The 25,409-nt window shown below is 44.1% G+C and overlaps 1 protein-coding gene across 1 annotated transcript in view; it reads left to right on the top strand.

Moving 5' to 3' along the window:
• The window catches only part of LOC138437039 (regulator of microtubule dynamics protein 2), a 112,179-nt gene that overhangs the window by 1,456 nt on the left and 85,314 nt on the right, over positions 1 to 25,409 (top strand). The gene's annotated exons all lie outside the window — the stretch shown is intronic.

Raw genomic sequence — 25,409 nt, 5'->3', positions numbered from 1 at the left:
ACACAGCTTTTCTCAGGGTGAGACTTCTAAGTCTCTCCAGAAAGCAAAGCCACATCAATACCTAGGGAAAGAGAGGCGCAGAGAGAGGACATTGGGGCAAATATGAGGCAGTAACGAGGTTGTGAGTCAGGAATTCCAAAAAGGCCTGTGGAAAGAGCAGAGATAGAAGTTGAAGTCAGAAGGATAATCAGGGGCTGGAGCCAGTGAAATCGGCTATCCCACTGTGTGGAATTTGCATTTCACTTGTATATAATAGGATCCCCCAGATGGTTTCAAGCAGGGGGAGGCCTGATTCCATAAATAAGAAGGTCACTCTGACTGCTATATAGAAAGCTGCTTGTAGCAGGACAAGAGTGGAGGCAGAAAGATCTGTGACTATTGTGATGGCCCAGGGCTTCCCTGGTGGCTCAGGTGGTATATGCCTGCAAAGCAGGAAGCCCAGGTTCGGTCCCTGAGTTGGGACAATCTCCTGGAGGAGGGCGTGGCATGGAGGAGGGAATGCCACCGACAGAGAAGCCTGGTGGGCTACAGTCCATAGAGTTGTAAAGAGTTGGACACGATTGAGAGATATAGCACGCACTGGATATGGGAACTTTTTATTATATTTTGAATTTGTTACTGCTTGAACAAGGTATTAATATATGTAGAGTTATTTTCTAACTGACTATTATTTGATATCTTTTATATGATTTTCTTCATCAATTGTTTTTCTTTAGTTTGTGGTGAAGACAATCATACCATTTGCAAACAATAATTTTCACTCTCTTCTACCTGCTCCCTTCATTGCGTTTAATTGACTAGAACCTCCTCCTCATCGTTACAATAGCAGCAAGATGGTCAACTCCTTACAGTCCTCTTGATCTTTAATAGGAAGGCCCTTATTTTTCCGCTATTGTCCATGCTATAGCCTGCGGTACCCAACCCCTAGGCCATGGACCACTCCCGATCCATAGCCTGTTAGGAACTGGGCTGCACAGCAGGAGGCGAGCAGGGGCTAGCAAGCTCAGTTGCATCTGTTGCTCCCCATCACTTGCATTAACACCCGAACCATTCCCCACCACCAACCCAGACCCCTCTCTGTGGAAAACCATCTTCCATGAAACCAGACCCTGGTACCAAAAAGGTTGGGGCTGCTGCTATAGACTACATAGGTCTACATTAATGTTCTGTCACTTACTAAAGAAGTAGTATTATAGTCTTCCAAAAAAAGAGTTCAGCTTTAACTCCAGTGAGCATGAAACACCTATTAGACACCCCAGTGGGGAATGTAGAGTTGAGAGTCAGTTTTAAGAACCTGGAGTCGAGGGCAAAGCCAAAATTAAGCATGTGGGATTCCTTGGCACGTGGGGGAGTTTGTAACCATGAAACTTGGTGTGCTCACCCGGGAATGAGTGTGGCTGGAAAAGAGGGGCTTCAAGACCAGAACAGAACTCTGGGGACCCAGGGAAAATAGAATGATGAGATTACAAAGATGAAGAGGATCCAGGAAGGAGACCACAAGATTGCAACAAAACCCAGACTGCTGTGACCTGGGAGCCAAGGAAAGAAACAATCCACAGTGACCCCGGGTAGAGTTGGGGCTTCCACAGGATGCTGGTGGGCAGCAGGCTAGGGGCTGAGGCTCAGAGACCTGGGCACCCTCTTTCAGGGCACAGGCCAGTACCTCTTCCGGAAGAGGAGGCCCCTGAGTCCAGAACCTGCTTCGCTCAGCACAGGGCAGACAGCCGCGTGGCCACACACGGGCCTGGCCCCTGCTCTGTGAAAAGAGCCCTTTGTAACTTCTGTAGGAAGGAAACACCTCCATCTGGGCAAAAACACTATTCACTTCCTGTTGGAACAGACTGACTCAGGATAAAGGTCAGTGCCAACCCACAGGGAGCAATGACGGAAAGAGGGGGACAGGACGGGCAGACACGTGTTTGAGGGGATCAGATTAGCAAGACAGGCTCCGGAGAGCCCAGCGCATGGGGGGCTGCCGGCTGCAAAGCCAGCCTGTCTCAGAAACTCTCCCCTTCTCTCCGTAGACCTGTCCTCTTAAAGGGCTGAGAAATAACATAAGGCAGCCAGTCTGGGCCGGAGAAGGCCAATGGCAACCCACTCCAGTACTCTTGCCTGGAAAATCCTGTGGACGGAGGAGCCTGGTGGACTGCTGTCCATGGGGTCTCAAAGCGACCTCACTTTCATGCATTGGAGAAGGAAATGGCAACCCACTCCAGTGTTCTTGCCTGGAGAATCCCAGGGATGGAGGAGCCTAGTGGACTGCCAGTCCATGGCGTCTCGAAGAGTCAGACACAACTGAGGTGACTTAGCAGCAGCAGCAACAGCCAGTCTGGGCACCTACCGAGTGGGTACGTTTAACCCTTAGATGCCTGCCAGCCCTTTCTGGGGAAGGTTAAAGCCAGTCATTCCTTCACTCAGCAGCTCTTTACTTAGTACCTACTTTGTGCTGGGCTTGTGCCAGGGTTGGGGACACAGCAATAAAGGGACAGACGCGTTTCACTCCCCCTCGAACTTAGAGTCTAGTGGGAGAAATTAAACAGCCCACACAAACCCTTCTATAATCACAAGTTCAATAGGCCTGTAAGGGCATATTCCTAGGGGCATATGATGTAGCCCTGATGGACACCAGGCTGAGATTCCTGCCGCAGAATGTGATAGAATCTGTAAAAGCAGGAAGGAGGGGACAGGGGACAGGAAACCTGCTCCTTGTGCTTTTAGAAGCTGGCCAGTCTGTTAGGCCAGGGCGATGATGCTTTAGGTCCCCAAAGCCCAGATGAAATAGTGGAGCGTGAAAGCAGGACGGTTACTCCTGTCAGGGATGGAGAAGCTGCACCTGGCCGCCTAGGGCTGCTGGTATGGAAGGTGTTTACCCCTTGGGGCAGCAGCCTGGGATCCGGCAGAAATGGCAATACTTAACGTGGCCAGCAACAATGTGCGACTCTACAGTTGAAAGAACAGCAGAGAATCATATGGCAATTCTATTTTTAATTTTTTAAGGAAACTCCATACTGTTTTTTTAATAGTGGCTACACCAGTTTACATTCCCACCAGCATCACACAGGATTCCCGTTATCCACAATCTTGCCAATCTTGTTATCTTTTGTCCTTTTGATAATAGGGTAATATCTTCTCGCGGTTTTCAGTTGCATTTCCCTGATGATTAGAGATGCTCAATACCTGTTAGCCATTTGAATTTCTTCTTTTGAGAAGTGTCTATTTCATATATATTGCATATGTATGTTGAAGGCATTTCCATAAGCTATTAAAAAAAAAAAGGGAGAGCAAAGGGAATGTCTTTGGTTCGTGTGAAAGTCAAGAGAGACATGGAACATAGCCTTCTTCAGGGTTGTGCCCATCTCTGCAGCTTAAGTGTACCTAGCTAGTCGGCTTGGTCTGTAGCCCGCACATACCCCACAGACACGCTCCCCCAATGCCTCCATACATAGCATAAACACTTCTACAGAGAGGACAGTGAAAACAGGCTACTTCGATTTAGTTATATACCTTGGATTCAAATGTTCTTTTATTTAACTTTATGGTTACTGAATATTAAGTTAAACTTTCCTCTGATGGTTGAAAATACTTTAGTCTCTTTTCTTACATAAATCTAAACACCAAAAGTTATTCTGTTGTTTGTGGACAAATGAGGAAATTGAACCCTCAAGTCTTTTATTTTGAATTTCAGTTCTCACTCTTTCCTGGGGTGGCTAAGATGGTAAAGAATCCACCTGCCAATGCAGGAGACCTGGCTTTGTTCCCTGGATTGGGGAGATCCTCTGGAGATGGGTATGGCAACCCACTCCAGTATTCTTGCATGGGAAATTCCATGCACAGAGGAGTCTGGTGGGCTACAAGTCCATGGGCTCACAAAGAATTGGACACGACTGAGCAACTAACACACACACACACACACACACACACACACACACACACGTGACAGTACCTACAGGAAGTTGCAGTGAATGTATGAAAAGATAAATACTTATTTGGATATAGGACATTATCATTACCAAAGTGTTTACACTACGTTGCTACATTTGATCCATGTAACTGTCCTAGGGATTAGGCAAAAACTATTTCACTTTTATAGATGAGGAAATTGATGTTCTGAGATGTTAAATAACTTACTCAAAGACCAGATCATTAATTTGTTTCCTTTTTCATCTCAACCACTATATTCCTCTGTACTAGTTTTAGAATTCTGGAATGGAAGTTATGTATATCTAGACATAGTTGTTTTAATATTCATCTCTTCTGGAAATTATGGGCAGGAAATAAAATCTGTCTAACAAAGAACTCTAAATTTATTGTTTGTTTCGCTAGTTAAATTTTACTATATTTTGTTTTAATCCTGTTCATGAAATTTCGCAAATAGCCCAGGAGATTTCCCCTAGAGTCCCAAATAAAACACAGATGCATCATACAGACATCCAAATCAATTACAAGGCAGTTCCAAACTCTTAATTTCAGCCTTTCATTAGAATGAAAATTTTGCTTTCATTTCACCAGTTTTTTGCGGGGGTTGGGGTTAAGGCGCTGAGGAAAGCAGTGGGGGTAGGGTGCATGGTAGCATCTTTGTGACTTTGGATAATCAGCAGCGCCATCTACTGTCAGTAAATAAGCCAATGAAGCGTTAGAACTTGTCAACAAAAATTAGGGCTTAGTGAGGGAAAGACAATTTGATAATCCTGGGACTTAATTGGCAAAGGTTCGTATATACATATGACATCCTTAAGCAGCTTACAGAAAGAACCAAATGAAATTAAAATACAGTTATGTAATGCTGGCATGCACGCTGCATGCCGAGTCACTTCAGTCGTCTCCGACTCTGCGATCTATGGACTGTAACCCACCATGCTCCTCTGTCCTTTGGATTCTTCAGGCAAGAATACTGGAAAGAGGAACTAACTTTGAAAGAGGGTAAAGGATGGTGAGTCTCAGCTAAACCACTTGGTAGATATGTGACTTCGCTTACTCTTCGTCTTTTCAACTATAAAATATGAATAATTATAAGGTTACTTTGTTGATTAAGTAATATATGTAAAATTTACCCCAAGGCTAGCAGAACAAGTAGCTATTTTTATGTGACTGCATTGATTGAGCACTTGCTTAGTGTCAGACTGTGCTAGAAACTTCACAGCAATCCTGTGAGATGGAGACATTTTGAGATAGTAGGTACCATTCCCAAGATTACACAACTAAGTGGGAGCCAAGTTTAAATCAAATGTTTCTTCTGGTTCCAAAGTTGTTCTCATTCCTATTAACTCACTAAACATGGCTCTAAATTGCCTTCCAATGTATTTCTGTGGATGTGCTCTTTGGAGCCCTCAGTGAGAACCTCCTTTGCTCGTACTGATTCAGGCCCCTTCCTTGTGGTCCCATGCTTATGTAAATGCATTAGATCTGCTGCATTATATAAATGTGCCTAGTTGACCTAATCACAATAAACTGTGGAAAATTCTGAAAGAGATGGAAATACTAGACCACCTGATCTGTCTCTTGAGAAACCTGTATGCAGGTCAGGAAGCAACAGTTAGAACTGGACATGGAACAACAGACTGGTCCAAATAGGAAAAGGAGTACGTCAAGGCTGTATATTGTCACCCTGCTTATTTAACTTATATGCAGAGTACATCAGGAGAAACGCTGGGCTGGAAGAAGCACAAGCTGGAATCAAGATTGCCAGGAGAAATATCAATAACCTCAGATATGCAGATGACACCACCCTTATGGCAGAAAGTGAAGAGGAACTAAAGAGCCTCTTGATGAAAGTGAAAGAGGAGAGTGAAAAAGTTGGCTTAGAAGTCAACATTCAGAAAACTAAGATCATGGTATCAGGTCCCATCTCTTCATGGCAAATAGATTGGGAAACAGTGGAAACCGTGTCAGACTTTATTTTGGAGGGCTCAAAAATCACTGCAGGTGGTGACTGCAGCCGTGAAATTAAAAGACGCTTGCTCCTTGGAAGAAAAGCTATGACCAACCTAGACAGCATACTAAAAGGTAGAGACATTACTTTGCCAACAAAGGCCTGTCTAATCAAAACTATGGTTTTTCCAGTAGTCATGTATGGATGTGAGAGTTGGACTATAAAGGAAGCTGAGTGCTGAAGAATTGATGCTTTTGAACTGTGGTGTTGGAGAAGACTCTTGAGAGTTCCTTGGACTGCAAGGAGATTCAACCAGTCCATCCTAAAGGAGATCAGTCCTGGGTGTTCATTGGAAGGAATGATGCTAAAGCTGAAACTCCAATACTTTGGCCACCTGATGTGAAGAGCTAACTCATTTGAATAGACCCTGATGCTGGGAAGGATTGAAGGCAGGAGGAGAAGGGGACGGCAGAGGATGAGATGGCTGGATGGCATCACCGACTCAATGGATATGAGTTTGCATGAACTCCAGGAGCTGGTGATGGACAGGGAGGCCTGGCGTGCTGCGATTCATGGGGTCGCAAAGAGTTGGACACGACTGAGCTACTGAACTGAACTCAGTCGGTCTAACCATGCTGTGTGTGTATGTGTGTGTATGCGTGTGTGTGTGAAAGTAACAGACTCTTAGAGAGTTTGATATGCAACCTTGATCATAACTGAGGATGAAAAGGAGAATGAACCTACAGTTCCACAAGTCCTTAGAGCATTTTGTACAAACCTCTCTGTTACTATCATCTCACTGCATTATTAATTGATCTTACAGCTTTCTCTCTGCAACTGAATTTCTCAAGGGTAGAACGCATGCTTGTTAAATGAATGATGGATGAATGAAAAATGATTACATATCATTTCTCCCAGGATGAAGAGATGGATAGGGACCTTAAAATTCTCCCCACTCCAGCATATACTAATTGCTCATGTGAGATTTATTGACTTGAATTGAATCAGGCTGGCTAAAAATTGTCCTCAGGGTATATCCTTACCAACAAATCACTTGCGGGCTGCTATCCTTTCCTCTTTTTAATAACTAAATCCAAAGAAAATTTCCTTTATTTCAACTTTCTCCTGTAGGAAATGTGAGAGGCTTTTAGTGATATTCAAGATATCAATAATTAGATACTGCAAAAAATGCATATGCAAATCACAAATTATATTGCCAAAGTGGCATTTTAAACTGAAGGTGGTTTGCCTCTCCTTTGAGAAGGAGGAGGAGGAGAGGGGGAGGGAGAAGCAGCCACGTAACCACATAGAACTTTTTTTTTTTGGAAGGAAGTTGTTTTTTCTGTATTTGTTACAATATTGTTTCTGTCTTACGTTTGGTTTTTTGGCCACCAGGGATGTGGGATCTTAGCTTCCCAACCAGGAATCAAACCTGCACTCCCTCCATTGGAAGGCTAGGGAAGTCCCCATATAAGTGTTTTAAATGAAATAGCGTATACTGAGCAATTAGCACTTACTGCTCGCTTCATTCTCACTCACTTCATCTTTTCACTTAAAAATAAATGTCCTGAACTCCTACTGTGTGTTGGGTAGACAGTGTTCTAGGCTGTGATGGTACCGAGTAAACGAAGTAAAATCCTACCCTCATGAAGCTCACATGGGAATTGGGAGAGACAGACAAGGAATCTGACAAATAATCATGAGATGCTATGGAGAAAAGCAGCGAGGGGACAGGAGGCCAGAGCACCAGGAAGTGCTGGTCTAGATAGAACAGGTACTCCAGGCATCTCAGAGCAGAGACACTTGAGCAGAGAACCGATGACATCTTACAAGGATGTCTGGGGGAAAGTATTTCAAACAGGAGGACCGAAATGATTAGCGGCCGCACAAGGACAGGCCACATCACCTCTGTGTACCTAGAAGAAACAGCATCACTGACAAAGACTAGTTCTGCAGTGTGCTCCGAAGGTTGTAAAGAAAAAGAGGTAAGGGGATGTTCTCTCTGGCAAGACTGTTTCCTGCCTTATAACTATTTGATTTCCTGTGCTATAAAGGGTGATGGGTTTCCAGGCTAGATCATGGAACCCTACTTAAGTCTAATGTAGATGGAATGTGGGGTATTTGTAATAGAATACAGTGGAAAACAACTCTATTACCAGTGTACAACACAATGTTCTAAATTCCATTTTCAGCTCTGACATTCTGTCTGGCTATGATACATAAAAGGAGCAGAGGGAAAATTCATTACCTGTACTAGGGGTTGAATGGGCCTTTGTGGGTTGACCTGGAGACCCAACAAACACGTCTAACATTCTCTCTACAGAAAAATGAGTTCTGGGTTTCAAATGCTACACTTATAGGCATTCCAAACAGAGACCATTCACAAATTGGAGACTTCCTGTGGTGGGTCAGAGCATCCCTGGGGGCAGTGGACAGGAAGAAATTAAAGAGCAAAGCCCAGAACTGCTGTAGCTGGAGCATGATGGGGGAAACACTAATCATGACAGAGAACCCAGACGGAATCCTCAGAGAGCCACAAACTGCAGCGCCACACAGCTAGTGCTGCTCAAACATCAGGCGGCAAACCACGGTCTGCAGAACACTCTGCGAAGCCTTCTGTAGAAACCAACCGACCAAGGTCTGCAAAGAAAGAGGCTGCAAGATATTAGTGTGTTTGCCATTCACATGTTGCGTGTACATGCCCTTCTCCCTAGGCAGCCTGAGGCATCATCTCCAAGATTAATACTGTTATAGCAGGGGAACTTCCCTGGTGGTCCAATGGCTAAGACTCTGTACTTCCACTGCAGGGGTCACAGGTTCGATTGCTGGTCAGGGAACTAAGATCCTGAATGCCACACAGCCAAAATAATTTTTTAAAAAAGATTGTCACAGCAAGAATGCAAAGTGGAAAAAAACTGATATTTGAATAACAGCTTTAGATATTTAAAATAGTATTTCGTATCAAAACACTAAGCCTAAAAACTAGGCCTAATTCATAGTAACAGAAACTGTCCCCAAATTTTTTTCACCCTTCTTTCACATATGAATGTCTCTATGCTTCCTTCAGTCCTGTCCCACTCTTTGCGACCACATGAACTGTAGCTCTGGCCCTCCAGGCCCCTCTGTCCTTGGGATTCTCCAGGCAAGAATACTGGAGTGGGTTGCCACGCCCTCCTCCAGGGGATCTTCCTGACCCAAGGTTCAAATCAACGTCTCTTATCTCTGCTGCATTGGCAGACAGGTTCTTTACACTAGCCCCACCTGGGAAGCCTGAAAGTCCATATAGGACCGTTAAAGTCCGTACAGGAAATTTAAAAAGAAGAGAGGAAATTCTCTCTTTAGACACAGGGAAGGGTAGGAAAGAGAACAGAGAAAGGAGCTGGAGCCACTTGGGAAACCCATAAAAAGTTGCTCAGTCATGTCCGACTCGTCGCACCATGGACAGACTCTTCTGTCCATGAAATTTCCCAGGCAAGAATACTAGAGTGGATAGCTATTCCCTTCTCCAGAGGGTCTTCCCAACCCAGGGATCAAACCCAGGTTTCCTACATTGCAGGCAGTTTCTTTACTGTCTGAGCCACCAGGGTAGCCCACAAATACTTTCCTGCAGGGTGGCAAATAGCTGCTGGTCCAGTTTCCTTAAGGGCTCCCCTCCAACCTCCTCCTCCCTACTCTCACTCCCAATTCTGTGCCTTTCCATTCCCCTTGGATCTAGAAACTAAAAAAATGAATGCCTAGGACTTTCCTGGTGGCCCAGTGGTTGAGAATCTGCCTGCCAATGCAGGGGATGAGGGTTCAATCCCTCCTCTGGGAATTAAGATCCTACATCGCACAAACCTTCAAGCTGCAACTAGAGAGCACACGTGCTCTAGAGCCCATGCTCCACAATAAGAGAAGCTTGAGCACCACAGTGAAGAGCCTGGGCTCAGCAGTGAAGACCCAAGGCAGCCAAAATTAAAATAATAATAATAATGAAGTAAATAAATACAAGGAAACTCCAAAAAAAGGGGGTGGTGGTGGTGAATGCCCGACCTACCGGGGGACTTCCAGACCCTCCCTAGCCCTGTGGGCTTGGTAAAATACTTCTGTGCCCACCCTAGTCAGGTCTCTGCCAAATCTGGCTGTTGAGTCCCCTGGAGTCCACAAGAGGAATGTTCGGTAGACCCTTCTTGGAGGGTTTGGTTGGGTCAGAGAGATGAAGATTTGCTCGAGCCTGAATGACACAGCCTGGCTGATCAGATTATGTCTGATTCCATGCCCTGGAGTGCTGCTCAGACAAGTCCTAGAAGGAAAGCAAAGGCCCAACCCATAGAGGCAGGCTTGCAGCCTGCAGCCTTGGAAAGTCGAATGGATCACTCCTGGACAATCATGGTGCAGGGAGGCCTTGCTTTATGACGGCTGAGCTTACGTGTTCATACAGATTTATTTTGTTGACCCAGGCTACAACCAGCGCATCACAAACCCAAGGCTACTGTTGGAAATAAAGGAAAGATTTGTATGAAAAATTGAGCTGGAGGAAGGGATTTGAGGGTTAAGTCCAAGAAATGCACCTGAGGACTCATAATTTCCTCTATCCATATTTCTTTCCTTTCACATCCTATGTGGTGTATTGAGGGCTAGACCCTGCTTGATATCTCTATATCATAAAATGTTTTACAGTCCACACAGACAATTCAATATGCCCAATCGTATTTGATTCTCACAACAGCGTTATGCTGGGCAGTGATTATGATTAATTATTTTATAAACAAGAAAACCAAAGAAACTCAGAGAAGCTCAGTAACCTGCCTGGACCACTTTCGACATCAGGCCCTTGGACTCTAACCCCAGTGTTGCCTATTACATCATGGTGCTCCTTCAAGTCCTGTTTGAAAGCAGACAGTGCCCTCTTTGGTTTGACTTCGTAGGAAGCAGCCCAGTGAGGCTCAGGGATTTATGTTCATTTCTAAAGCAAGTAGGTGGCAGCATGCTAGATTAGGTGAAGGTTGAAAGGAAATACAAGACAGGGTTTCAGGAGCTTGCTGCCTTGTCAGGAAAACAACACACGTGTGCATGAAACTTAAAGAAAAATATAAGACTCCATCTTATTTTTTGTCATAAGGACTTATTAATTTCTATATATGAAATATCAGATGAGTTCAGTTCACCGTAACATTGTCTTTTCAACAGCAAGTGAAATAAGTACAAAACCCAGAAGCATAAATTTTATGTTGTGGATGTGTTCCTATAAACAAGGAGAATGAATTGAATGATAGATTTAGTTAATGGGGAAGAAGGATATCCCAGGGCTGGAAAAGAAAGTAGAGGAACAGCAGCCTACTCTGGTTGTAGTTTTGGGAGAGACACGTACTCTGACTGTAGCACCGGGAAAGGCGTAATTTCAGGTCACACATATTTGCTGAACTTGCTGAGGAAAGGAGTTGGTTATGAGGCGAAGCCTTTAGACACCCTCTCATCTGTCCTCACCTCTCTGTCTGGGCTTTTCGGTGTGGGTTTTTATCTGTGGAGGGTTAGACTAAATCACTTTTCGTGTAGTTTCGTGATTTGATCATTATACCTGGAGAGGGAAGTGGCAGTCCACACTAGTATTCTTGCCTGGAGAATCCCCTGGACAGGGAAACCTGGCCGGCTACAGTCCATGGGGTCGCAAAGAGTTGGACACGACTGAAGCAACTTAGCACACACGCACACATGCACTCGCCCACCTGTCATACACGGGGGGAGCTTCCCAGGTGGAGCTAGTGCTAAAGAACCCAACTGCCGATGCAGGAGACGTAAGAAATGCAGGTTCCATCCCTGGGTCGGGAAGGTCCCCTGGAGGATGAAATGGCAACCTACTCCAGTATTCTTGCCTTGAGAATCCCACGGACAGAGAAGCCTGGCGAGCTATAGTCCATAAGGTCACAAAGAGTCGGGCACAACTGAAGTGGCATAGCACGCGCGCAGGCATACCTGCCACGTGTAGCGGGTAGGCCACAAATTTCATCTGGGCTTTTCCATACAGTGTTATGGCCAACACAATATAACGAGACAAAGATTTTTTTTTTTTCTTTCGGCAGCTGGTAGGTGAATTCCTCTTCAAGAGTCCCATCCTCATTAGGAAAATACTCAATAGAGCCTCTCGAAGGCTGGGCTCAGGAAGGGGAGGTGATTGGGGCAGGGGGTGGTGGTGAGCTGGTGCCGAGGCCATGCAGGAAGAGCATACAGTGCCACAAGGTGGGTGTCCACTCCCTATGGAAGGGTGGAGGGGGAGTTAGGAAGTGGGCGAGGGAGGGCGGGAGATGTAGCAGATGGCAGAATATGGAGTGGTGCCGTCTGACCCCCTCTAACCCTCTGTGACATCACTAACTTTGTGAGAGGAGAATGACTGGTTCCAGAGACCGCCAAGGGCCTCAGTGTCCAGGTTGAGGGAAGGCAAAACAGAGAAACATTTGCGAATGCGGGAGCTTAGCCATGTTCCATTAGGAAGCATTCTAAATTCCTAAGGGCTGGGAGGTCTCAGGTGACACTGGGGTTCCATGGTTGATCACTTTAAAATGTTTTTTATTTCTGAATCAATGCAGATTACTCCCTTTTCTGGTTTTTAAGTTTAGGGGAGAGGGGGGAGGTGGTACCAGGTATCTTTTCAGTCCGCCTCTACTCAAGACACCATGGTTCCCTTTATGCTCTATAGTACAGTTTCTGAAAATGTGGTCTTTGAAGGCTCTCCAGGTAGTCTGGTTGCCCAATGCAATGAGTAGGGTTTGTTTGAAGAGTATTTTCTGCTCGAGACTTGAATTCTCCATTAAAGGGTACAGAAATAGATATTTGAAAATTATAACCACAGAGATGGTTATACGCTAGGCAAGCACTTCAAATGGTGTGGGTGTGTGTATGTGTGTGCATTCTGTGGTTGCAAGCAGAAGCTTTGAGATAAGTGGTCCAAGGGATTCCTTCAGTGTGGTTTACAGTCAAAAAATTTCGTTTGAGATGAAGTTAAGCTAAACACTTTCAAGACAGTAAGAAATCAAACCACTCTGAGACCCTTTAAAACAGCTATTTGAAACTAATATTTCAACTGAGAAAATATCTTGATCCTAAACATTTGCAATTTCGTTTTTGACCATAATGGAGGGATATCTTGGCCACATCACTCTCGTCTTTACTTTTAGTTCTGATAGTGTAACTACTCAGCTTTGAAGTTCAGGGCTGAGACATATTTTTAGCAAATAATTTAAGAAGAGATTGGCTAGGAAATCCATTCTGAGAAAGGGTCTTTTGAAAACCTTCATTAGTTTTTATCATTGTGCTTGCTTTTTAACTTCAATATTAAAAAAACACTGTTAAATCCTTTTGTTTAAAACTGTGGCAAATAAAAAGGCACAAAATAATACTATTTGCAGCAACATGGATGGACCTAGAGATTATCATCTGAGTGAAGTAAGTCAGACAGAGGAACACAAATATCACATGATATCACTTATAGCTGGAATCTAAAAAGTGATATTACAAACAAACTTATTTACAAAACAGATATAAGCTTGAGGTTTTAATTTGCATTTCCTTGATAATGAGGTTGGACATCCTTTAATATTTGTAGTATCCTTCTGGATTTGCTTGTTCGTGAAGCACTAGTGACTTTACAAACATTTTCATATTGGTTCATGTTCTTTACATGCTCTGGGTATTCCTCAATTATATGTATCGCAAAAATCTTGTTTCAGTATGAGCTTGTTTTTTCACTATCCTTAAAAAATTCCTAATTTTGATGGGATCAAATTTAATCAATTCTTTTTTAATGGTAATCACGATCCAGATAATCACAATGGTGTGATCACTCACCTAGAGCCAGACATCCTGGAATGTGAAGTCAGTGAACCTTAGAAAGCATCACTACGAACAAAGCTAGTGGAGGTGATGGAATTCCAGTTGAGCTGTTTCAAATCCTGAAAGATGATGCTGTGCAAGTGCTGCACTCAATATGCCAGCAAGTTTGGAAAACTCAGCAGTGGCCATAGGACTGGAAAAGGTCAGTTTTCATTCCAATCCCAAAGAAAGGCAATGCCAAAGAATGCTCGAACTACCACACAATTGCACTCATCTCACATGCTAGTAAAGTAATGCTCAAAATTCTCCAAGCCAGACTTCAGCAACACGTGAACCATGAACTTCCAGATGTTCAAGCTGGTTTTAGAAAAGGCAGAGGAACCAGAGATCAAATTGCTAACATCTACTGGATCATCGAAAAAGCAATAGAGTTTCAGTAAAACATCTATTTCTGCTTTATTGACTATGCCAAAGCCTTTGACTGTGTGGATCACAGTAAACTGTGGAAAATTCTGAAAGAGATGGGAATATCAGACCATCTGACCTGTCTCTTGAGAAACCTGTATGCAGGTCAGGAAGCAATAGTTAGAACTGGACATGGAACAACAGATTGGTTCCAAATAGGAAAAGGAATACGTCAAGGCTGTATATTGTCACCCTGTTTATTTAACTTATATGCAGAGTACATCATGAGAAACGCTGGGCTGGAAGAAGCACAAGCTGGAATCAAGATTGCCGGGAGAAATATCAGTAACCTCAGATATGCAGATGACACCACTCTTATGGCAGAAAGTGAAGAGGAACTAAAAAGACTCTTGATGAAAGTGAAAGAGGAGAGTGAAAAAGTTGGCTTAAAGCTCAACATTCAGAAAACTAAGATCATGGCATCTCGTCCCATCACTTCATGGGAAATAGATGGGGAAACAGTGGAAACCATGTCAGACTTTATTTTTTTGGGCTCCCAAATCACTGCAGATGGTGATTGCAGCCATGAAATTAAAAGATGCTTACTCCTTGGAAGGAAAGTTATGACCAACCTAGACAGCATATTGAAAAGCAGAGACATTACTTTGCCAACAAAGGTCCATCTAGTCAAGGCTATGGTTTTTCCAGTGGTCATGTGTGGATGTGAGAGTTGGACTGTGAAGAAAGCTGAGCATGGAAGAATTGATGCTTTTGAACTGTGGTGTTGGAGATCTTGAGAGTCCCTTGGACTGCAAGGAGATCCAACCAGTCCATCCTAAAGGAGATCAGTCCTGGGTGTTCATTGGAAGGACTGATGCTAAAGCTGAAACTCCAATACTTTGGCCACCTCATGCAAAGGAAGAGTTGACTCATTGGAAAAGACTGCGATGCTGGGAAGGATTGAGGGGCAGGAGGAGAAGGGGACGACAGAGGATGAGATGGCTGGATGGCATCTCCAACTCTATGGACAGGGGTTTGGGTGAACTCCAGGAGTTGGTGATGGACAGGGAGGCCTGGCGAGCTGTGATTCATGGGGTCGCAGAGTCGGACACGACTGAGCGACTGAACTGAACTGAAGTTTTAGTACATACACTAAAACTAATTCTACTCCTAGATATGTGTCCTAGAAAAACTTGTGCAAAATTCTCCAGGGGTAAAAACATTCATGGTGGCATTGTTCCTAATAGGAAAAAAAAAAAAAAATAACCCAAACTCAGATGCTCCCTAAATGTCCATCAAGAAAGGAGATACATCCATGTAGGCATATCCATACAAGGTAATGAACTACAAATGCATGCATCCACGTGGATTTATTTCAATGAACATGAACTTGAGCAAACTCCAGGAGATGGTAAGGGACAGGGAAACCCAGCATGCTACAGTCCATGGGGTCATGAAGAGTTGGACGTGACTTGGCGACTGAACAACAACAATATACCATTAACCAAAAAAAATAATCATTAAAATTCAAAATCAGCCCATGTTAAAAAATATATTATTTGGGGGTAAAACAGACATGTTAAGCTTTAAAGAAGAGGAAGGGGGCTATTTTCCCAAACCTCAGGATTAAGGTAACCTCTGGGGAGAAGGAGGGAATGTGAGATGAGAGGGGCACACAGGGGGCATCTAATTGCTGGGGCTTCTGAAGTTCTTTTTATCCTAAGATGTGTTTGCATAGCTCTTTGCTTTATGATCCTCTTTGAAATGAGAATCTGCTTTATGTGCTTGTTGTTATAGGATCTACTTTTCCAATGAAATACTTCAACAGATATTATTCTCCTAACAATTGTATTTGTCATTTGCTTTAAGGGAGCTGAATAGAAGATTCTGAATATTTTAAGGGGGAAATTCCCAAAAGCCAGCTGTGGAGCTGTTACATCAGAATCTTGTGGGGTGTGAATTAAAACTACAGACTGCCAGCCCCCACTTAGGTGACAGAATCTGAACGTCCAGGGTGGGGCTGAGAATGAGTGTCATTTTGACCAAGTAATTTTGTGTTGAGCCACCCCAGAGCACTTCAGTTCAGTCATTCAGTCATGTCCTACTCTTTGTGACCCCATGGACCGCAGCACACCAGGCTTCCCTGTTCATCACCAACTCCCGAAGCTTGCTCAAACTCATTTCCATAAAGTCAGTGATGCCATCCAACCATCTCATCATCTATCATCACTTTCTCCTCCTGCCTTCAATCTTTCCCAGCATCAGGGTCTTTTCCAATGAGTCAGTTCTTTGGATCAGGTAGCCCAAGTATTGGAGTTTCAGCTTCAACATCAGTCCTTCCAATGAATATTCAGGACTGATTTCCTTTAGGATTGACTAGTTGGATCTCCTTGCAGTCCAAGGGACTCTCAAGAGTCTTCTCCAACACCACAGCTCAAAAGCATCAATTCTGCAGTGCTCAGGTTTCTTTATAGTCCAACTCTCACATCCATACATGACTAATGGAAAAACCATATCCTTGACTAGATGGAGCTTTGTTGGCAAAGTAATGTCTCTGCTTTTTAATATGCTGTCTAGGTTGACCATAGTTTTCCTTCCAAGGAGCAAGTGTCTTTTAATTTCATGGCTGCAGTCACCATCTGTAGTGATTTTGGAGCCCCCCAAAATAAATTCTGACACTATTTCCACTATTTCCCCATCTATTTCCCATGAAGTGATGGGACCAGATGCCATGATCTTCGTTTTCTGAATATTGAGCTTTAAGCCAACTTTTTCACTCTTCTCTTTCACTTTCAACAAGAGGCTTTTTAGTTCCTCTTCACTTTCTGCCATAAAGGTGGTGTCATCTCCATATTTGAGGTACTAGTCCTCAGTTCAGTTCAGTTCAGTCACTCAGTCATGTCTGACGGTTTGCAACTCCATGAATCGCAGCACGCCAGGCCTCCCTGTCCATCACCAACTCCCGGAGTTCACCCAAACCCATGTCCATCGAGTCAGTGATGCCATCCAGCCATCTCATCCTCTGTCGTCCCCTTCTCCTCCTGCCCCCAATCCCTCCCAGCATCACAGTCTTTTCCAATGAGTCAACTCTTCCTTTGCATGAGGTGGCCAAAGTATTGGAGTTTCAGCTTTAGCATCGTTCCTTGCAAAGAAATCCCAGGGCTGATCTCCCTCAGAATGGATTGGTTGGATCTCCTTGCAGTCCAAGGGACTCTCAAGAGTCTTCCCCAACACCACAATTCGAAAGCATCAATTCTTCGGTGCTCAGCCTTCTTCACAGTCCAACTCTCACATCCACACATGACCAGAGGAAAAACCATAGCCTTGACTAGATGGACCTTTGTTGGCAAAGTAATGTCTCTGCTTTTGAATATGCTATCTAGGTTGGTAATAACTTTCCTTCCAAGGAATAAGCGTCTTTTAATTTTATGGCTGCGATCACCATCTGCAGTGATTTTGGAGCCCAAAAAAATGAAGTCTGACACTGTTTCCACTGTTTCCCCATCTATTAGTCCTCTGCAAAACCTAAGGGTGTCTGCGGCTCCCTACTGCCCTCTTGTGGCCAGTTTTCCCACCCAACCTGAACAGAGGAGCCAGCCACAAGGAGCAAGGGACCACTTCTGCCTGGGTCAGTGTTCTGTCCTGGTTTGGTGGTGGCTCTGAGAACTTTGCACAGTTGGGCTAGATGCCAAAACACGGCACCTAGAACCCACAAGCTTGTCTAGTATTTATGTTGAAGCCTTAAGTGCTCTCGCCCGACTTACTCTCCTGAGTCTTATCTGTGCTCTCCTTCTGACAGTGATGATCTCAGGGCCCCACAGACTCTTCCTACCTGGCTCCTGACACTCCTGCCCTATGCTCTGATTCTGGATCCTGCCTCCCACCTGGACCCACCTTTCATACACACATCTGTCTTATGTTACATCTGTCTTATGTTACTATTCTGCCTGAACAAGTGTTTGTGGTCTAACCAGACCTGGTGCTGTACTCGCCTGCAGGATCCTCTCCTGCCTGTGACTTCCGCAAGACCAGGGCTGTAAAGAGGGTAAGACCCAAAGCCACAGAGAACTTCAGCCCTGAGGCAGGGGAAGCCTCTGAGGTGGAAATGAACATGCCCAGTGCTTGCTGCTTCTCCCACCTCCAACATCTTTCCTCCTCCTTTTTCTCTCTTCCTTCCTCAAATGGTCAGAGTTTCTGATTCCTGACACTGAGCTTGGAATGGGCAGGTTGGCTCATAAAAAAAAATCATGGAGTTGGAATAAGTCAAACGAGGATCCTGGACCAGACACCAAGGGAAGATTTTAAGTATGTGGAGTTCCCACTCATTTTGTTCCCCTTTTGTCCCCAGCTTAGATTTGATATTGCTCTATTCCTGTGTTCCATCCCCACCCACCTACCCCAGGCCTCTGGCCCTACCCTCAACTTTGACTTGCTTACTCATTGCTGTCCTGGCTGGTCAAGTCTCGGTGGTGGGGAGCACAGACCACTCCCTATTACCTCCTGCTTGAAGACAGCAACCCCAGGGCCACCTCAACAGCTCATTCCCATGGACTGTGGCATTGACTAGAATTCGTGCCCAAAGCAACTTCTGCCTGATTCACTGGGGACGTTCCCTTAAGCCACCCCTCTATTTCCTTAGACATAGAACCTGGAGTGTTACTGAGAGTACTGTGACCTCACTCGCCATGCATTTAACCATAAAACAAACTCTTTATTCATAATTAGACACTGCAGAAAATGAAAACCTCACAGTAACCATAAGACCTAAGTTATGAGCCCAACTCTGCCCTCATTGGCTTCGTGATCTCACTAAGAATTATTTTCTCCCCTATGGGTGCTTCACCTGAGGATAAGACTGAACTGGATGGTCTAACAGATCTACCCAGCTCTGATGGGTCAAAACCAGGTTCACTGTCGCACAGGAAAGTCATATGAATTTTTCGTGCAGTGGCTCCCTTCTGAGAAACTCCAGGGGTTGAGCCAACATGTCTGTCTGCTTCATTTCTCAATGAATGTCAAGGATAGATCCTTGACTCAGTTCAGTTCAGTTCAGTCGCTCAGTCATTTCTGACTCTTTGTGACCCCATGGACTGCAGCATGCCAGGCCTCCCTGTTCATCACCAACTCCCAGAGCTTACTCAAACTCATGTCCATTGAGTTGGTGATGTCATCCAACCACCTCTTCCTCTGTCGTCCCCTTCTCCACCTTCAGTCTTTCCCAGCACAAGGGTCTTTTCAAATGAGCAAGTCCTTCACATCAGGTGGCCAAAGTATTGGAGTTTCAGCCTCAGCATCAGTCCTTCCAATGAACACCCAGGGCTGATATCCTTTAGGATGGACTGGTTGGATCTCCTTGCAGTCTAAGGGACACTCAAGAGTCTTCTCCAACACCACAGTTCAAAAGCATCAATTCTTCAGTGCTCAGCTTTCTTCACAGTCCAACTCTCACATCCATACATGACCACAGGAAAAACCATAGCTTTGACCAGACAGACCTTTGTTGGCAAAGTAATGTCTCTGCTTTTTAATATGCTGTCTAGGTTGGTCATAGCTTTTCTTCCAAAGAGTAAGCATCTTTACATTTCAAGGCTGCAATCACTACCTGCAGTGATTTTGGAGCCCCCCAAAATAAAGTCTGACACTGTTTCCCCATCTACTTCCCATGAAGTGATGGGACCAGATGCCATGATCTTCGTTTTCTGAATGTTGAGTTTTAAGCCAACTTTTTCACTCTCCTCCTTCACGTTCATCAAGAGGCTTTTTAGTTCCTCTTCACTTTCTGCCATAAGGGTGGTGTCATCTGCATATCTGAGTTTATTGATATTTCTCCCAACAATCTTGATTCCATATTGTGGAATCATCCAGCCCAGCATTTCACATAATGTACTCTGCATATAAGTTAAATAAGCAGGGTGAGAATATATAGCCTTGACGTACTCCTTTCCCAATTTGGAACCAGTCTGTTGTTCCATGTCCAGTTCTAACTGTTGCTTCCTGACCTGGATACAGATTTCTCAAGAGGCAGGTGAGGTGGTCTGGTATTCCCATCACTTTCAGAATTATCCACAGTTTGTTGTGATCCACACAGTCAAAGGCTTTGGCATAATCAATAAAGCAGATGTTTTTCTAGAGCTCTCTTGCTTTTTCAATGATCTAGCAGATGTTGGCAATTTGATCTGTTGTTCCTCTGCTCGAACCAGAGATGAATCCAGCTTGAACATCTGGACGTTCACAGTTCACATACTGTTGAAGCTTGGCTTGGAGAATTTTGAGCATCACTTTGCTAGTGTGTGAGATGAGTGCAATTGTGTGGTAGTTTGAACATTCATTGGCATTGTCTTTCTTTGGGATTGGAATGAAAACTGACCTTTTTCCAGTCCTGTGGCCGCTGCTGAGTTTTCCAAATGTGCTGGGATATTGAGTGCAGCACTTGCACAGCATCATCTTTCAGGATTTGAAACAGCTCAACTGGAATTCCATCACCTCCACTAGCTTTGTTCGTAGTGATGCTTCCTAAGGCCCACTTGACTTCGCATTCCAGGATGTCTGGCTCTGGGTAAGTGATTACACCATCGTGATTATCTGGATCATGAAGATTTTTTGTACAATTCTTCTGTGTATTCTTGCTACCTTTTCCTTATATCTTCTGCTTCTGTTAAGTCCATACCATTTATGTCCTTTATTGTGCCTATCTTTGCATGAAATGTTCCCTTGGTATCTCTAATTTTCTAGTCTTTCACATTCTATTTCTTTCCTCTATTTCTGTTCACTGATCACTGAGGAAGGCTTTCTTATCTCTCCTTGCTATTCTTTGGAACTCTGCATTCAAATGGATATACCTTTCCTTTTCCCCTTTGCTTTTCACTTCACAGCCCCTCTCATACTGCCCACCAGCCAGGTCCAGACCTGGAAGCAGCTGGGAACCTCACCTCCATCCCTGCTGTGGTCCCTGGAGTCCTTAGCAGCTGGAGGATATCACAGGACCATTAAGATCAGGGAGGAGAGGAGCTACCCCACCCCCAGGGTCAGGGGCAGCGGCTGAGAAGAGCAACTCCACGTCCAAGTAGTGGCAGCTGTATGGGCGCAGGAGGGCGGAGAGGAGCTACTCCACATTCAAGGTCAGGAGGGGTGGCTGTGAGGAGATACCCCTCGTCCAAGGTAAGGAGCAGCGGCTGTGCTTTGCTGGAGCAGCTGTGAAGAGATAACCCACGTCCAAGGCAAGAGAAACCCAAGTAAGACAGTAGGTGTTGCAAGAGGGCATCAGAGGGGAGACACACTGAAACCATAATCACAGAAAACTAGTCAATCTAATCACACAGACCACATTGTTGTCTAACTCAATGAAACTAAGCCATGCTGTGTGGGGCCACCCAAGACGGGCGGTCATGGTGGAGAGGTCTGACAGAATGTGGTCCACTAGAGAAAGGAATGGCAAACCACTTCAGTATTCTTGCCTTGAGAACCCCATGAACAATATGAAAAGGCAAAATGATAGGATACTGAAAGAGGAACTCCCCAGGTCAGTAAGTGCCCAATATGCTACTGGACATCAGTGGAGAAATAACTCCATAAAGAATGAAGGGATGGAGCCAAAGCAAAAACAATACCCAGTTGTGGATGTGACATGATAGAAGCAAGGTCCGATGCTGTAAATAGCAATATTTCATAGGAATCTGGAATGTTAGGTCCATGAATCAAGGTAAATTGGAAGTGGTCAAACAGGAGATGGCAAGAGTGAATGTTGACATTCTAGGAATCAGCGAACTAAAATGGACTGGAATGGGTGAATTTAACTCAGAAGACCATTATATCTACTACTGTGGGCAGGAATCCCTTAGAAGAAATGGAATAGCCATCATAGTCCACAAAAGAGTCCAAAATGCAGTACTTGGACGCAATCTCAAAAACAACAGAATGATCTCTATTCATTTCCAAGGCAAACCATTCAATATCATGGTAACCCAAGCCTATGTCCCAGCCAGTAACATTGAAGAAGCTGAAGTTGAATGGTTCTATGAAGACCTACAAGATCTTTTAAAACTAACACCCATAAAAGATGTCCCTTTCATTATAGGGGACTGGATTGCAAAAGTAAGAAGTCAAGAAACACCTGGAGTAACAGGCAAATTTGGCCTTGGAGTACAGAATGAAGCAGGGCAAAGGCTAACAGAGTTTTGCCAAGAGAACGCACTGGTCATAGCAAACACCCTCTTCCAACAACACAAGAGAAGACTCTACACATGGACATCACCAGATAGTCAACACCAAAATCACGTTGATTATATTCTTTGCAGCCAAAGATGGAGAAGCTCCATACAGTCAGCAAAAACAAGACTGGGAGCTGATTGTGGCTCAAAGCAAGAACTCCTCATTGCCAAATTCAGACTTAAATTGAAGAAAGTAGGGAAAACCACTAGACCATTCAGGTATGACCTAAATTATATCCCTTATGATTATACAGTGGAAGTGAGAAATAGATTTAAGGTATTAGGTCTGATAGAGTGCCTGATGAACTATGGATGGGTGTTCATGACATTGTACAGGAGAGAGGGATCAAGAGCATCCCTATGGAAAAGAAATGCAAAAAAGCAAAATGGCTGTCTGAGGAGGCCTTACAAATAGCTGTGAAAAGAAGGGAAGTGAAAAGCAAAGGAGAAATGGAAAGATATTCCCATTTGAATGCAGAGTTCCAAAGAACAGCAACAAGAGATAAGAAAGCCTTCCTCAGTGATCAATGCAAAGAAATAGAGGAAAACAACAGAATGGGAAAGACTAGAGAGCTCTTCAAGAAAGTTAGAGATACCAAGGGAACATTTCATGCAAAGATGGGCTCGATAAAGGACAGAAAAGGTATGGACCTAACAGAAGCAGATGACATTAAGAAGAGGTGGCAAGAATACACAGAAGAACTGTACAAAAAAGATCTTCATGACCCAGATAATCACGATGGTGTGATCACTCACCTAGAGCCAGACATCCTGGAATGTGAAGTCAAGTGGGCCTTAGAAAGCATCATTACAAACAAAGCTAGTGGAGGTGATGGAATTCCAGCTGAGCTATTTCAAATCCTAAAAGATGATGCTGTGCAAGTGCTGCACTCAATATGCCAGCAAACTTGGAAAACTCAGCAGTGGCCACAGGACTGGAAAAGGTCAGTTTTCATTCCAATCCCAAAGAAAGGCAATGCCAAGGAATGCTCAAACTACTGCACAATTGCACTCATCTCACATGCTAGTAAAGTAATGCTCCAAATTCTCCAAGCCAGACTTCAGCAATATGTGAACCATGAACTTCCAGATGTTCAAGCTGATTTTAGAAAAGGCAGCGGAACCAGAGATCTAAGTGCCGATATCCGCTGGATCATCGAAAAAGCAAGAGAGTTCCATAGTTCATAGTTCCATAGTTCTATAGTTCAGAGTTCCATAGTTCAGAGTTCCATAGTTCATCACGCACTCTATCAGATCTAATCCCTTAAATCTATTTCTCACTTCCACTGTATAATCATAAGGGATATAATTTAGGTCATACCTGAATGGTCCAGTGGTTTTCCCTACTTTCTTCAATTTAAGAAAAACATCTGTTTCTGCTTTATTGACTATGCCAAAGCCTTTGACTTTGTGGATGACAATAAACTGTCGAAAATTCTGAAAGAGATGGGAATACCAGACCACCTGACCTGCCTCTTGAGAAACCTATATGCAGGTCAGGAAGCAACAGTTAGAACTGGACATGGAACAACAGACTGGTTCCAAATAGGAAAAGGAGTACGTCAAGGCTGTATATTGTCACCCTGCTTATCTAACTTCTATGCAGAGTACATCATGACAAACGCTGGGCTGGAAGAAGCACAAGCTGGAATCAAGATTGCCGGGAGAAATATAAATAACCTCAGGTATGCAGATGACACCACCGTTATGGCAGAAAGTGAAGAGGAACGAAAAAGCCTCTTGATGAAAGTGAAAGAGGAGAGTGAAAAAGTTGGCTTAAAGCTCAACATTCAGAAAACGGAGATCATGGCGTCTGGTCTCATCACTTCATGGGAAGTAGATGGGGAAACAGTGGAAACAGTGTCAGACTTTATTTTTTGGGGCTCCAATATCAGTGCAGATGGTGATTGCAGCCATGAAATTAAAAGACACTTACTCCTTGGAAGAAAAGTTATGACCAACCTAGACAGCATATTCAAAAGCAGAGACATTACTTTGCCAACAAAGGACCGCCTAGTCAAGGCTATGGTTTTTCCAGTGGTCATGTATGGATGTGAGAGTTGGACTGTGAAGAAAGCTGAGTGCTGAAGAATTGATGCTTTTGAACTGTGGTGTTGGAGAAGAGTCTTGAGAGTCCCTTGGACTGCAAAGAGGTCCAACCAGTCTATTCTGAAGATCAGTCCTGGGTGTTCATTGGAAGGACTGATGCTGAAGCTGAAACTCCAGTACTTGGCCACCTCATGCGAAGAGCTGACTCATTGAAAAGACTCTGATGCTGGGAGGGATTGGGGGCAGGAGGAGAAGGGGATGACAGAGGATAAGATGGCTGGATGGCATCACCAACTCAGTGGACATGAGTCTGAGTGATCTCCGGGAGTTGGTGATGGGCAGGGAGGCCTGGCATGCTGCTATACATGGGGTTGCAAAGAATCGGACATGACTGAGCTACTGAACTGAAATGAACTGAATTGAACTCTTCTTTTCTCAGCTATTTGTAAGGCCTCCTCAGACAATCATTTTGCCTTTTTACATTTCTTTTTCTTGGGGGTGATCTTGATTAGTGCCTTCTGTAAAATGCCACAAACCTCTGTCCATAGTTCTTCAGGCACTCTATCAGATCTAACCCCTTGAATGTATTTCTCACATCCATTGTATAACCATAAGGGATATGATTTAGATCATGCCTGAATGGTCTAGTGGTTTTCCCTACTTTCTTCAATTTAAGTCTGAATTTGGCAATGAGGAGTTCTTGCTTTGAGCCACAATCAGCTCCCAGTCTTGTTTTTGCTGACTGTATGGAGCTTCTCCATCTTTGGCTGCAAAGAATATAATCAACGTGATTTTGGTGTTGACCATCTGGTGATGTCCATGTGTAGAGTCTTCTCTTGTGTTGTTGGAAGAGGGTGTTTGCTATGACCAGTGCTTCCTCATGGCAAAATTCTGTTAGCCTTTGCCCTGCTTCATTCTGTACTCCAAGGCCAAATTTGCCTGTTACTCCAGGTATCTCTTGACGTCCTACTTGCATTCCAGTCCACTATAATGAAATGGACACAGACATCTCTTTTGGTTGTTAGTTCTAGAAGGTTTCATAGGTCTTCATAGAACCGTTCAACTTCAGCTTC

The sequence above is a fragment of the Ovis canadensis genome, chromosome 3, assembly GCF_042477335.2.
Source record: "Ovis canadensis isolate MfBH-ARS-UI-01 breed Bighorn chromosome 3, ARS-UI_OviCan_v2, whole genome shotgun sequence".
NCBI classification, from domain to species: domain Eukaryota; kingdom Metazoa; phylum Chordata; class Mammalia; order Artiodactyla; family Bovidae; genus Ovis; species Ovis canadensis.
This window is presented reverse-complemented; position numbering and strand designations above follow the sequence as displayed.